Here is a 16,304-nt window from a genome sequence, read left to right on the forward strand (position 1 = left end):
ATATACACTGATCATCCATGACATTAAACCTGTCTAATATTCTGTAGGTCCCTTTAGTGCCTCCAAAACAGACCTGCTGAGACATAGACTCCAAATTCAAGACCCTGGCAGGTGTGCTGTGACATCTGGCAAGACTTGGAAGTGGGAAATCCATTGATCAGTCTTGTTTATTGAGCATATCCCAGAGATCTGGAGAATTTGTAGGCCAACACTCTTTGTCATTTTGTGTCAGGGCATGTTATCCTGCTAATAAAGGCTGCTGCATTGAGGAATACTGTTGCCATGAATGGATTTCCCGGTTAAACACTGCCAAAAGCATCACACTGGCTTCGTTGGCTTGCCATCTTCCAATTGTGCATCCTCAGTTACTCAGATCATTATGCTTACCCATTTTTCCCTGAAGTGACTATCCACTTGCTACCTCATATACAATACCACTTAGCATGTGCGACTGTAACAAAGATAATCAATGTTGTTGGGTTTTTTTCGGTTTTTTTTACCTCTTAGTGGTTATGTTATATATGTTATTGTTGATTGATGTACCTCATTTGCATTTAGTGATCAAACGATTCAGTCCTTTAGCCCTGTAAATGGAGCCACAGTCATCCTGGAAGTGCAAAGTGGAATGTTTCATGATAGGATAAAAATTATGATTTAAAAGAACTTTATATTGATTTGCAATTCCTATTTAAGTTAAGCTCTCTACGGTAATTTTTTTTTAGCTGTGTTCTTCTGGTAGGTAATTGGACAAAGTTGATATTAATCAAAATTACTGACTTCATCAGATTCACCATTTTTTTTCAAACCAAACTGATATTTTATAAAGTTAATGAACGTGATGATGACTACCACAACTGATTCTGCATTTATACTTGGTCCCCCATTTATACTTGGTCCCCCATTTTGACGTATGACATAATATCTAATGGCATCGGCTTGCTTAAAATCAGATATGTTATTTGGATTTTCCATACAGTACCTTTATGGAAGGTACTTCAGGGTGTCACTGATACAGAAGGAACCAGGCATTATATATATAGCCAAGTTATTACTGCACTCTGCACCTCGCCCACTGACAGCTTCCCAAGGATGAACAAGCCAAATTTATCTACATTATCCATGACAAAACATTGATCTAGGCAATCATTTTTAGGTTAATCTATGGCCATTCATGGGCCTGGTGCAATGGGTTGAAATACCGTTCTGTTCCTGTGTCACTAAATCCTAAAATTACACATGCCATGTCAAAACGTACAAGGTCAGCCCTGAGATATGGGCCTTGACTTGTCAGGCTTGAAAAAGCTCGATGGCTGCTGAAACTAAGTCACTGTTTCAAGGATGTAATTAAAACGGCAGGATGTTCTGCATGTAGATCATATACTGTTTCTCATGTCGGACTTCAAATTCAAACACATTAAAAGCCATTACGATAGCTCGCACAAGAATATGCAAAACAATATGCAGTACGAGGTAGAAGCAAATGCTTAGGAGACTACATAAAAACGCATGCATATAACACAGCTTTATACAAAAGTACTCAAATGGGCTGTCATAGTGGTTGTGGTACAGTACAATGATAAGAGATGGTGAAGAAGGCTACTAAATTATACAAAACAAAAAATATTGTGATTTTATGGCTTCGATTTTTCTTTACTATCTAATATGTAAGATTTTTACATACATACGTTTTAATACATATATAAGTTTTTCAGTTTTCAATTTTGCTTATGTTACATCATATTACTTCAGACAAGAGGGGGGTTGGGATTTTGGGTGGAAGGCTATGTATTTAATTTCTTTAATATAATTCAAAGTCCTAATTTTCTATCCCTGCTTTTTGTTTCTTTGTTTTTAAAACCATTAAGGCAAGCACTTTACCAAAATTATGCTAATTCTTAAAACACCACCTAAAAACAGGTCATTTCCATACAAACCATTGTGAACCCAAATAACTGACTGGGCCTTATTATATATATATATATACACAGTGCCTTGCGAAAGTATTCGGCCCCCTTGAACTTTGCGACCTTTTGCCACATTTCAGGCTTCAAACATAAAGATATAAAACTGTAATTTTTTGTGAAGAATCAACAACAAGTGGGACACAATCATGAAGTGGAACGAAACTTATTGGATATCTCAAACTTTTTTAACAAATAAAAAACTGAAAAATTGGGCGTGCAAAATTATTCAGCCCCCTTTACTTTCAGTGCAGCAAACTCTGTCCAGAAGTTCAGTGAGGATCTCTGAATGATCCAATGTTGACCTAAATGACTAATGATGATAAATAGAATCCACCTGTGTGTAATCAAGTCTCCGTATAAATGCACCTGCACTGTGATAGTCTCAGAGGTCCGTTTAAAGCGCAGAGAGCATCATAAGGAACAAGGAACACACCAGGCAGGTCCGAGATACTGTTGTGGAGAAGTTTAAAGCCGTATTTAGATACAAAAAAATTTCCCAAGCTTTAAACATCCCAAGGAGCACTGTGCAAGCGATAATATTGAAATGGAAGGAGTATCAGACCACTGCTAATCTACCAAGACCTGGCCGTCCCTCTAAACTTTCAGCTCATACAAGGAGAAGACTGATCAGAGATGCAGCCAAGAGGCCCATGATCACTCTAGATGAACTGCAGAGATCTACAGCTGAGGTGGGAGACTCTGTCCATAGAACAACAATCAGTCGTACAGTATACTGCACAAATCTGGCCTTTATGGAAGAGTGGCAAGAAGAAAGCCATTACTTAAAGATATCCATAAAAAGTGTTGTTTAAAGTTTGCCACAAGACACCTGGGAGACACACCAAACATGTGGAAGAAAGTGCTCTGGTCAGATGAAACCAAAATCAAACTTTTTAGCAACAATGCAAAACGTTATGTTTGGCGTAAAAGCAACACAGCTCATCACCCTGAACACACCATCCCCACTGTCAAACATGGTGGTGGCAGCATCATGGTTTGGGCCTGCTTTTCTTCAGCAGGGACAGGGAAGATGGTTAAAATTGATGGGAAGATGGATGGAGCCAAATACAGGACCATTCTGGAAGAAAACCTGATGGAGTCTGCAAAAGACCTGAGACTGGGACGTTGGATTTGTCTTCCAACAAGACAATGATCCAAAACATAAAGCAAAATCTACAATGGAATGGTTCACAAAAAAACATATCCAGGTGTTAGAATGGCCAAGTCAAAGTCCAGACCTGAATCCAATCAAAAATCTGTGGAAAGAACTGAAAACTGCTGTTCACAAATGCTCTCCATCCAACCTCACTGAGCTCGAGCTGTTTTGCAAGGAGGAATGGGCAAAAATTTCAGTCTCTCGATGTGCAAAACTGATAGAGACATACCCCAAGCGACTTACAGCTGTAATCGCAGCAAAAGGTGGCGCTACAAAGTATTAACTTAAAGGGGGCTGAATAATTTTGCACGCCCAATTTTTCAGTTTTTTATTTGTTAAAAAAGTTTGAGATATCCAATAAATTTCGTTCCACTTCATGATTGTGTCCCACTTGTTGTTGATTCTTCACAAAAAATTACAGTTTTATATCTTTATGTTTGAAGCCTGAAATGTGGCAAAAGGTCGCAAAGTTTAAGGGGGCCGAATACTTTCGCAAGGCACTGATATATATATATATATATATATATATATATATATATATATATATATATATATATATATATATATATATATATACATGCTTATTATAAATACAGGTGAACATGCTGACAAATTTCTTTAGACAAAAAGTTTAGACTGTTTACTGGAATTCTACAGTTCTTCTAATAACATGATTTTTGTTGTTGCTAAAAATGGCCCTTCATACAAAGCAGACATTGCTACAAAACTTTTACTTTTCTGCCTATTCAGAAGTGTGTGGGTGGGTTAAGTTACATGATGGCATTCCTTTCTTCACAGCTGTTTAAATTACTTACAATAGTGTAAAACGATGACAGGAATAACAAGTAGAAATGCGTTTTTCACTAAACGTTTGTTCATATGAAAAGCAACACTCAATGCTTAGAGGTATCTTAGAGGTAGACTGTATCAATTAAATAATACTGTATCATAATTAAAAAAGATATTTTTGTAATGTAAATTTTAAACACAAGCTCAATATTGAATGAATATTAGCTGATTAAAAATAGCAACAAAAAAAATTACATTTATAAGTTATTTTTGATACTTTTAATTTAGGTTACTTTTTTGATTATATACCTTAATGTTTTCTTATACCACTACAATTAACCACCATTAATTACATTTTGTTAAGTAATAAATAAATAACATAAAAAAAAAATGGCACACAGTTAATCCATTTAATCCTATGAGACATCCAAAAAAACTTTCTTAAGTGAAGCAAAAAACAATTGCATGCCATATTACTGAGAAAACCAGAAAGCTCCAATTGATCTGTCCTGAGGACTTTGCTAATGTTACAAACCACTGAACTGGAGACTACATCCATAAATGGAAAAAAACAAAAAAACATATCACCATTTCAATGGTTATACATTTGTGTGTAATACATAAAAGCAAGAACATTTATAGGTCTTGAATTACAGTCAGCACAACTGTCAGAGTTGCTATAACAGGAAATCGACCACTTCTGAGCAAACATTCAGTGGCACTGTAAAATACTTGTGTAATAAATCCCTACATCCTCTGAAACGCAGTAGACAACCAATTAGCAATTAATCTCTGCACTGTCGAGTACAACATTTTTGTTACTTGTATTTGTTAGAATTAGATTACGCAACAGTGTCAACTTCCAGTGCACTTTACATGACATCTTAATGGATACTGCTGTAACTCAGAACTTGCTTATTAAACTTGATGAGAAGGGCAGGGTAGGCAAGCATATCAGCATGGAAAAGTCATTATGTGGAATTGCTTTGTCACAGTGCTACATTCATAGTGGAGAAAATAATCATTCCATGTTCACTTTAGCCATTGAGGATCTTGCCTTTTAGCAAATCCAATCCACTAATCATTAGAGAAAAGAAAAAAGATCTAAAAACCTAATAACAGACATAATTTGATGTACAGTAGTTCAAAATAAAGTTAGATTGTCAGTCTTATCAATAAGATTGTGGTACATTTATCAGCTCATCCCAAACAATATATGGACATAAGTTTTTGGATACCTGACTATATGATTTCTATGTGCTTTTCTAGTGGAACATTTAGTTTCACATTCTTTTCAAATTTGCTGCTATAATAACCTGCACTTTTCTAGGAAGATGTTCCACTAGCTTTTGGAGTCTGCTTGTGAAGATTTGTGCTCACTCAGCCACAAGGATGTTTGTAAAGTCAGGTACTGCTGTAGGGTGTTCCATGGTGTTCAGTAAGGTTGAGGTCAGAGCTCTAAAGCAGGACACTCAAGATCTTCCACTATATATATATATATATATATATATATATATATATTGTCAGAAAAGTTTGGGTCTCCTCGTTAAAATTAGGGGAACATGTATTGCTACCATATCAAGAGACAATCGTGTTGCACCAAGTTTGTGGTAACAGGTTGCAGAAGAACCACATATGTATACTAAAATACAGTGTGGCCAAGACTGCTCGGATACACAGTACTCAACCTGAATAATTACTGCTAAATGTGATTGATTATAGTGAATTTTGAAATCTAGTCTGGATGGATATGTTTTGTGTGACAATGATTTTAACTATGAAGAGTGAGGAATGTGAAAGTGTTGAAGTGAACGCTGGATTAAACAAGTATGTATGTTTTAGTATGTATGCAAGCACTGTCCAGTAATGTCCAAAAGCACATTTACGATGTAAGGCAAAAAATTATAATTAATTATAATAATTAATTCAAATTATAATTAATATTCAAATCGTTCTTTTCCTTGAGAAAACATGCTAAAAAATGTGTGTACTCACGTTTGTGAGATACTGAGACTGGACATGGGGCATATTGGAAGAAGAATTGTGAGGCAGGAGGAAAAGAGGAAGGCTAAGAAATAGATTTATGGATGTGGTGAAGGAAGACATGCAGGTGGTTAATTTTAAAGAAGCAGATGTAGACGACAGGGTAGTATGGGGATGGATTATCTGCTGTGGTGACCCCTAACTGGAACATCAGAAAAAATAAAAAGAAAAGAACATTGATGTCAAATTTTAATAATTTTAAATAGAAATTGTTGATATCACATGTCCAAGGTTTATAAGGTTGTTACAGGAGAAGGCTGTTTACAGTTCAAAATGAAAGATCACAAAATCAATCCTTAGCTACCATATTGTCTGTGCAGTCTAGAATTCAAGCTGCCTCACCTTAATTCCACTTTTCTAGTGTGATGTGTGATGCTTCTGCAAACTGTTATCACAAAGCTGGAGGCATACAATTGCATAAGATGCTGTTTGGATGTGGTGGAATTCAATTTTCCCTTTACTTGAACGAGGAGACCCAAACCTGTTCCAGCAGGATGATGCTCCTGTACACAAAAAAAAGTTCCTTTACGTGGTTTAAAGTGGATAATTGTATGTAGCTTGCTAAAGAGCTTTGACCTCAACCCTATTAAACACCTTAGGGATGAACTGGAACATTGACTGCACCCCAGGCCTCCTCCCCCCTGCATCAATACCTGACTTTGCTAACATCTTTGTGGTCGAATGAGCACAAATCTCTACAAGCACACTTAAATCTACTAGAAGATCTTCCCAAAAAGAGTGGAAAAGTGCATATAAATCTTGGTTGCTGTCCACAAACGTTAAATGTAGTTATACTTTTGCAATAAAAGCCATATAGAAGTAATATAGAGCCCTGAGGTAATGTGGAAAATAAACTGTACACGACTGGAAAACTTGTAAAACCACAGGAGTAAAAAAAAAAAAAATGTGTAAAAAAATAAAGTAGTAAAAGTAATAAAAAAAAAAAAAAAGCAGAAGATGTGTGAGAACATTTGAAAATAAACTAAGGCACGCAAGCTGACTCAAGGCGAAATAAACAAAGTCATGCAGGTTCACCAATTTGCTAACCAAATCGTGAGGCACATCTCAAACTGTTCTTTTTTTCTTCTTTCTCTTTGTTGTGTTTCTTAACACCGACATTTGTTGCAAACAGCAGACGTTTAAATTCGGCAGCCACGAACGAGCAGAGAATTGCATCAGTCGAAAAGTAAGAACGAGCGTCTCTGGTGTTAAAAATGAAAAGGAGGTAAAGAGGGAGGCTGTGCATGAAGCAAATTAAGTTCACTAGTGGAAGAGCTCCTGAGGGAAGACATGCATAGCCTGCTCGAAAACAAGATTCCTACACAATTCAAACAGCTTGTTTGGGAGCTAAGAGGTGTCAGGAATGACAAAGACAAAGCACCAAGACAAAGCGTTTCACAAAGCTGAAACTAAATGGGAGGTTTAGGATTCCCTTGAGAAAGCGCTATCAATAAACTCCAAATGTTATTAAAATAAGGGAAAGTAAATAAGCGTAAATATTAGTCTGTGGGTTACAGAAATGATCTCTTTTCAAATTTAATGTGTTGCAGAAGAAAAACTGAATTGGATGTTTGACCCCTGTTTCAGTGGTTTACTGAACAGGCATTGATGAACTAATGGATTAGGAAGTATGTTTGCATGGTGGGATGGACCCATTAGTAGTAGCAATGCTGCATTCTGCATTGAGATATCTCAATCCTCTTCGTTCAATGAATGAATGAATGAATGAATGAATGAATGAATGAATGTCAAGCTTTAATTGAGGCCCTGGATGCCACAATATAATGGACTTAAGCCTCATCCAGGTTGTGAGCAGATACCAGTTATCAAAATGTCCACAATGTTCCTGCAGCACCATGTCATCATCGGAACACAGAAAAGCACAAACAGTAAAAGTCAAGAACTGAATTAATAACTGATAACTTCCCCAGTGGTAATTAGTTAAGTAAAAAGATCAATATAAGCCTGTTTAAATGCCATTTATTATGTTTAAATCAGGTGATGAGATTAAATGATGAATTAAGAGAGGCCCATTTGCTATTATTAACATATGATTCTCCATCATTATGATAAATCGGTCAGTATTTTTTATATAAATAGATTATTTTCTAAATATAAAGGTAGGCAGAGTAGCTTTTTAGCGATCTGAAACAATCATTTCTTCTTTATCATCAAAGAGCTTCACCTTTTGGGATATATGCAAATAAGAATCATATGATCGTGTATAGTAGCAGAAAACTGTGAATGGTTTAAACATATAAAAGTTTTTTTCCAGACTGTCAGATGCACAAATGTCATCCATCACAATCTGTCCATCAAATTTCAGCCACACTCTGTTTCATGCACAAAAAGTAGATATCATACTCTTCGCTTTGCACTAAATACACAACCAACTCCCGTTATACCCAATTTCCCATTTATCAGTGCTGTTGTTTCATTCCACACAGTGCAATATCCTAAAAAAATGAATTATGCCTTTGCGTCAGATGTTTGCTGCATTATACTAATGCTACCTGCTATCTATTTTTCAAGTGAGCAAACGACACCGAGCAGGGGAACATCAGCAGCGGAGGTATGACTCAAGGGTTCCTTCTTGCAAAATGTCACAAGATTAATAATCCGTTTCACATCCTGGGACCATTCATTTATTTGTGACAAATACTAGACTGTCTGTCTTTGGATTATAGAGCCACTCATTCCCCGTGTTGGCTGTGCCATTAAATCCTTTGCTACGTCTGATGTCAGGGCTTTTTTTTTTTTTTTTTTATGACAACAGCACACTGACCTTGGCACAGAGTGTCTGAGCCAGAGCTCTAAAGGAAAGAGAGAAAAATTAAAAGGATTGGGGGGGGGGGGGGGGGGGGGAGTGTTGGGTCTGTTTTCAGGAGATGAACTTCAGGGCCAAATGGCAAAAGCAGGGCAAATGACCGCCAGACACCGGTCAATGCCAAGGCTTTCCATGAATAGTCTCCTCGATTGCGGATGATGAAGGACTTTCACATGCAGGGAGGAAAGGAAGCCGATACACAATTACACACACAGTCCTTTGAAAAGGACAAGTGGCTTCAACAGTGAATCATTCCATAGGGTTGTTCAATATTGTGAGTTTTACTGGAATTGAGTAATTATTTTCTTGTCAGAAGCCATAAAATGAAAAAATACACAGCTGAAATCATCATGTTTAACATACAGATGCAAATCTGGAACAACATACAGGATCAAGTTATGGAAAAAGATATCTCGATAAATGTGTGGGAGTATTTGCTGAGGCATGGTCTTAGTCAGAGCGAGACCAGGTCTTCTGTATTATTAGTCTTAATAAAGGAGGTGGAGCATCTTTGCCCAATAGTGGCAACAAAGACAAGTGGAGAGTCATGGACTTTCTATAATTTGTCAGTTCCAGTAAAAGGTGTTTTTTGTGCATGTCAATCTCCACAAAGAAGGCGTGTCTTCACTTCCTGTCAGAAGGAGGTCGCAGTCTGATCTGAAAATCCCTCCTGAAACCTGGTCCCACAATAGAAATTTCAACTGTATCAAATCTTTATACGACAGCACTGTTAAGTTGTAGGGTAGGTTAGTGATTAAGGCATTGGACCTGGGATCTGAAAGTTGTGAGATCAAAGCCCAGCCACACCAAACTGTCACTCTTGAGCCCCTGAGCAAGGCCTTCAATACATAACTGCCCAGTTATATGAATAAGATAAATCGCTTTGAGTCGCTTGCTTAAGGGTGTTTGTCAAATGCCATAAATGTGAAGTTTTTGATGTACACACACCTCCCCTTTTGTGAAGTATTTGTTTAACTCTGGGTTTGTAGACACTTTACAATAAAGGTTTGTAGACACCTTACCATAAGATTCATATATGCCTACTAAACATCAAATTCCACATTTGTTGTTATAGTAACCTCCACTCTTCTAGGAAGATGTTCCACTAGATATTGGAGTATAATTGGGGAGATTTTGCTCATTTAGCATCAAGAGTGTTAGTAAAGTCAGTTACTGATGCAGGTGAGGTGAGGGGGTCTGGGGTGCAATGAGTTTCAATTCATCCCAAAGGTGTTCAATAGGATTGAGTTCAGAGCTTTATAGCAGGCCATTCAGGATCTTCCACTCAAACCCATTAAAACCATATGTTAATGTAGCTCACTTTGTGCACGAGGCACTTTCATGCTGGAACAGGTTTGGGTCTCCTAGTTCAAATGAAGAGAAAATGTAATGCTATTACATCCAGAGACATCCTTTGGTATGTGTGCCTCGAACTTTGTGGTAACAGTTTGGGAAAAGTCAGGTGTCGTAAAGTCTTCGTATTAGTATTCTCACCCATTGTTTTTCATCCGGTCAGTTTTTCCTGTATTTGTGTGTTTTTACATCACCTCTCATATCCTGTTTGTGAATCACCTGGCCTACTGTCTGTCCTTGACTATGTATAAGCCAAACTATTTTTTTTTATAGATTTGTTTGTTGTTTGCCAGATTTAAGGCCAACATAACTTCTAACTACAGCCACCTGACTGGGGTAAAGTATGCCCAGTATTGCTCAGTTTTGGTAGAGAGCCATGTACAAAAAATACACTGTAGGAGCATGCAGACATATCTCGTTATTTTTTGCCACTTTTAATAATAAATGGTTATTTTACACATCAGTCACCAAACTAATAGAATGTGTCACTAAACTCTCATATCTAACGGTCACACTCAGCTGGTTTCTGAACATCCTTAAATCACCAGAGATTATTTATTCGGCTTACTTTGAGGAAGCTGGTTGTTTTCTCAGAATCAGTCAAGCTCGCACACGGCTAACTTAAGTAAAAACCATCTTTGCTTATTATCTTTTACACCAGGGGAGAGAAAATAATGTGTTAAAACGACGACACCGACAATGAGCCTTCAAATGCTGCAGGTTAATTATGCAATTATGCACTCTGTCGAGCACTTTGGGCACGTCCTGATGGAATGATTATCAGTTTCAGGCATTCGGAGGCTTGTGGAGGCCAAAGAAGGCGTAGACAGAACTGTAGGCTGATCTCAGAAAGCACTGCGGGGGGGGCTCGACACAAATCGTTAGTTACGTCAGTTCCATGAGCCTTAACATTGCAATCAGATCGTTGTTGCTTTCATCTGGAACAGCGTGTGATGCGAGGGGGAAAAAGGGAAAGGGATGGATGTAGAGAGTTTGCAAGACTGGCTAATGACTAGATGAGACAACAGATCTCCTTGAAGAAACACATGTACAATGACACTGCTAATTACCCGACTGTATCTATTCATCCAAAGAAGGTTCAGGCACAGCGGCAGGTGACTTTGGCTTTGCGTCAGCTAAATAAAATAAAAGGCAATGGGTAGAATGAATTAAGGTTTTCAAAGATTATTTAAAATGGATAAACATGCAACATGTAGATAGAAAGAATTTAGAAAAGGAGTAAAATAAAAAGTTCAGGGGCATATTACTTGTCACATGTACGTGAAATTCTTTCATTGCATTTCCCAGTGATGTTAGGAAGCTGGGTTCAGAGATGATACACACAGCACAGAGGGTAAAGGGTCTTACTCAACAACCCCAGAAGTGGCAGCTTGGCGATATGTGGGCTTGAACCCCTGGCCTTCTGATCAATAACCCAGAGAAATGTTTCAAGACCTCAGAACTTTGTGTCAGTTTTATTCTTATCCTATTTGATTTAACAGCGACTGTCCACAACCAGAATATATGATTACATGCACATTATCAACTTGTGCTGTTAATATCATGAACAGCAGCTACGCTAATTCCTCTCCACTGCTTCTCTTTCTCTCCCCATCCCGAGGCATTCTGAGGTTTGGCCAGCTCCAGTCACGTCCCACCTCGTGAAGATTATGGACCTATGGATGATCATGGAGAAGTAGATGCCGAGTGTTTAAAGGCCCTGGCATGGAGAAGCTGATGCTGGATCTATGATGATCACAAATTGTTCTGTATTGTTGAAAGATTTATGACCAAACTCTTGATGTCACCCAAATGAGGATGGGTTCCCCTTTGAGTCTGGTTCCTCTCAAGGTTTCTTCCTCATATCATCCAAGGGAGTTTTTCCTTGCCACTGTCGCCACGGCTGCTCATCAGGGACAAACGCACACCATTCACCTTCACTGTTGTTTTCTGTAAAGCTGCTTTGAGACAATGTCTGTTGTGAAAAGCGCTATACAAATAAACTTGACTTGACTTGACTTGACAACCATCAACAGAAATTTTGCACACTGGCACTTTAATAGATTACTTTGGGAAGCATGTAACTGATCTGGCTTATCTTGTACATAGAAAATGACCAGAAAATGGTATTTTTCAATCACTATCAATAATTTTTCAATCATATGTCAAAATAAATGAATAATAATCAATATTTAACTCTCGGTTCACATATTTTATTTTAAATATTTATTTTAAAAATTATTATCAGAATTGTGTCCATTTTGGGTAAGAGATCAATATTTTCCCAGCTATTTAATATCCTCTCATAGCCAGTAAATGATATACCTTATATTAAGTATACAGCAAACAGCATTCTGATTATATTTTTCTCATCATGTTTCCAGCTTCACTGCATTCATTTAAAAGACTGACTCACTGCTGTATTAGAATTCAATAGGACTCATTTCTGACTGTAGGCAGACTGCGCTCAATAAATTGCTCTCAGCTCATTACAGATCCTCAGCTTTGTTTAGAAAAGACCAAATTTATAGATGAAAAATACGGCTCTATTGGATTAACATTAACATGTTTTTCTCTTTTTGAATTATTATATCTATCATCATACCAGCCAGCAGACTGTTGATGGCAGTCAGATGAATTAAGTTGCAAATCTTGAACAACAATAAAGTTTTATAGGTACACAGCAAAATCTATGAAGGCTTGAAAATGGTGTACAGGTGAAATGTGAAATGTTTAAAGTGATTTAGTGGTTCTTACTATTTACCACAATGCTGCTGAATTCTCAAATCTGATTAGACAGAAGCTGGTGGAAATATTCTCTAACAGTAGTCTGTATTGGCTGTAATTCAATTGACAAGTTTATAAAATGTGCTTTTATGTTTCTATTAAAATATTAACATAACCTTGGATAGTGTAAATGTTGATATAGCAAGAAAAAGGACCGAACGATTTTGGTGCATTTTTTCCCAACCTTTTATTCAATAGCAAAAAAAATAAATAAATAAATAAAAAAAAAAACACTTTACACTTTAAGTACATACTTGGAAAAGCTCTCCCTATTTCCTACACTGCTGCTGAATTCTTAAATCTGTGGAAATCTAAATCTGAAATATTCAATAACAGTAAATCTGACTCTACTGGCTGTAATTTAAATAACATGTTTATGTAAATGTTCTTTTATGTTTCTATTAACATATTTACATGGATTTGGATGGTATAAATGTTAACATAGGGAGAAAAAGTCTCTTGAATGTTTAAAAGTTTTCCACCCACTAGAAAGTCTTTAGAATAGTGGTGTTTCATTGCTCTGTTTTATTTATTTATTTATGCATCTTATTAACGAAATATGTGAAGGCAGAACAAATACAGACTGGTAATAGAATTTGTTTATAGCTTCTCAAAATGTCAGTAAATGCAGTAACTGATTTGTCTGAAACATTAAGAATGCCAGAATGTAACTGAATGTAATTATAAATAAATGCAAGGCTGTAAATTTATGAAAAATTACACTTTTTTTTGTAAAGATTAATAGTTAGTCTGGGTAAGCTATGAGAAAAAAATTCTGTGAATTTTATGATTGGAATCTAATAAAATTTGGGATGTTTGATTAGATTTAGAATTGGACTACTTGATGTGTGATTATGTGGTAGTGGGAGGTGTGTAGTTTAGTGGTTAAGCTCAAAAAGGGAGGTTATAACTTAATGGTTAAGCATTAGATGCTGGGTCAGATGGCCAGAAGTTCAAATACCAGCATCACCAAGGTTCCACTTCTGGGACCTTGAGCAAGGCCCTTAACCTTCAACTGCTCAGTTGTTAATCGCTTTTAGCATCTGCTAAATGCCGTAATTGTAAATGCGTAGTTGAAGATAACTGCATGACCCATTGCTTCTTTTACACATAGTTAGTCAGATGTTTTCAGAGTTGCTGGTTAAGTAAGTTAGTAAGTAGTTTTTTTGAAGTCACATTTGATTCTGAGTTATGGCAAATGTAAATGATGGTAAAATATAATTTAAAGGCTGCAATACATCCTAAGGTTTATATTGAACAGGTTATACTGCGTACTGAAGCCGACTGAATGCACTGATCTCATCTACAGAAAAGCTCAAAGCAAGCTCTTTCTTCAGGGTTTATTTCATCTGTCTGCAACAGCAAGCACTCTCTTTTATTCAATGGTCTGATGTGAGAAGCTAATTAAAAAAGCCAGCACCATCACGGGACTGACCTTAGGACACACTTGAAGTGTACAATGAAAGGAAGAGAAGAAATCTGAAGAAATCTTAAAAAGAACCTGAAACTGATGAGTGGTGGTTAAAAGGGTTTTCTTTGCTAGTGATTGGAAGGTTGGAAAAAGATGATGGACCAAGATAGATTGTTGGTTCCTGTGCAAGAGCTTGACCCTATTTTTCCCGTCTTATTACATGTTTCCTACAGTACATTTGCAATTATAGTTTTTTTTAACTGAACCCACATTGACTTTACTCACTTTACAATGGTTCAATTATCCAGGATACCTTCTCTGCTAGTCATCACTAGGCTTATCTATCCATCTATCCATCTGTCATCTATCTATCTATCTATCTATCTATCTATCTATCTATCTATCTATCTATCTATCTATCTATCTATCTATCTATCTATCTATCTGTCTGTCTGTCTGTCTGTCTGTCTGTCTGTCTGTCTGTCTGTCTGTCTGTCTGTCTGTCTATGAATTCCCCTCTAATGTGGCATTATATTGCATTGATACCAATGAAACCTAAAGTGTCAGCTACAGAGTCTCAATGGTCCATTAGGTCCTGCACCCTTCCTTCTTCGATGCTGCCAGTTTTTTCTTTCTCTCCCTTCTCTAATAAGTATTACATGCCCAATAATTAATGTTTGCACCCGTTCCCTCATCACTGGTCTTATTCTATCTCATTACCCAACTTAACTGTCAAAACTGCTATGTTACAGTGTAGACAGAGTAATGTGTGTGTGTCTTGTCCTGTTCTTCTAATTCTAGTTTGCTTAGAGTACTTGGTTTCCTAGTTACTCTTGTCATGCTCATTTGTATTTCTTTTGGCAGATGGTTTTATGCTAAGTGACTTTCAGTTCAAGCATAGAGCTGAGCAGCTGAGAGGCAAGGAGGTTATCCAAAGCTGTGTTTCTGGTAGTCTGAGGACAGTCAGGCTAATACGTGTAACAGAAAATCCTTCTGTTATATCTTCTTTTCAATTATTTTGACCTCTACTCAGACACAGACTTACCCCTACCATGAATCCTATATCATAAAAAGGCTTTCTGATGTATGCTCTACTGCCTTAGGCTCACATTTGTTACAGTATAAGGAACATTCAATAAAAATTCGGATCAAGAAAGTCCTATGATAAAAAAAATACAATATTACCACAGGGTAAAGAAATGTATAGGCCTGACCTTAGCATTGTGTTTATTAAAAAATATTTAGTTCACCTGAGTTTGCATCGCCAAATTACTAAATGTTTTTAAGAGTTAAAGAAATGTTACTGATCTTGGGTCACATAGTTGATCCATAATTGATTAACACTTAGTTATGTACCATAAGTAGGATGTAGTAATCATCTTCAAATGCAGGTATTTTGTTAGAGAAACTGAACATGAGAACACATTATCACACATTCTCTTATAACATTTGGCAAAGAAGTCGCCATTGTGTATATATGACGTCAACACTCAGTGGCGGGTCGTGCATTTCACACTTGCAGTGGTGTCTTGCCTGAATCAATCCCATTATGATACCACGGCTATAGAAACCATCATACAAAAAGCGCTGCATTATAGACAGGTATCTCTAGCAGCAAGAATGAATGCCATTACTAAAGTAAAAACCCAATGAACACAGTTCAACAGGACTACTTTCACAGATACATCATCCCTAGCCGAAGCATACAAATTTATGAGAAAGGAGTTTTCTGTGCATTTCGTGCAAATTCTACAAGAAGAAAAACAAGTTTTACATATATATATATATATATATATATATATATATATATATATATATATATATATATATATTGTGTGTGTACACTGACCAGGCATAACATTTATGACCTTAAAACATAATAACTGATTATCTCTTCATCATAGCACCTGTTAGTGGGTGGGATATATTAGGCAGCAAGTAAACATTTTGCCCTCAAAGTTTGTGTGTTAGGAG

The 16,304-nt window shown here is 36.7% G+C and overlaps 1 protein-coding gene and 1 long non-coding RNA gene across 4 annotated transcripts in view; one reads left to right on the forward strand and one right to left on the reverse strand.

The window, feature by feature from the left end:
* Positions 1 to 16,304, reverse strand: part of grm7 (glutamate metabotropic receptor 7) — a 223,175-nt gene that overhangs the window by 114,709 nt on the left and 92,162 nt on the right. The window lies entirely within an intron of this gene.
* On the forward strand, positions 1,974 to 3,497 carry LOC310722238. Its single transcript, XR_014532323.1, has 2 exons — positions 1,974 to 2,437; positions 2,609 to 3,497. It is a non-coding gene; the product is annotated as an uncharacterized lncRNA (long non-coding RNA).

Source organism: Silurus aristotelis (assembly GCF_946808225.1).
Source record: "Silurus aristotelis genome assembly, chromosome: 28".
Taxonomy (NCBI): domain Eukaryota; kingdom Metazoa; phylum Chordata; class Actinopteri; order Siluriformes; family Siluridae; genus Silurus; species Silurus aristotelis.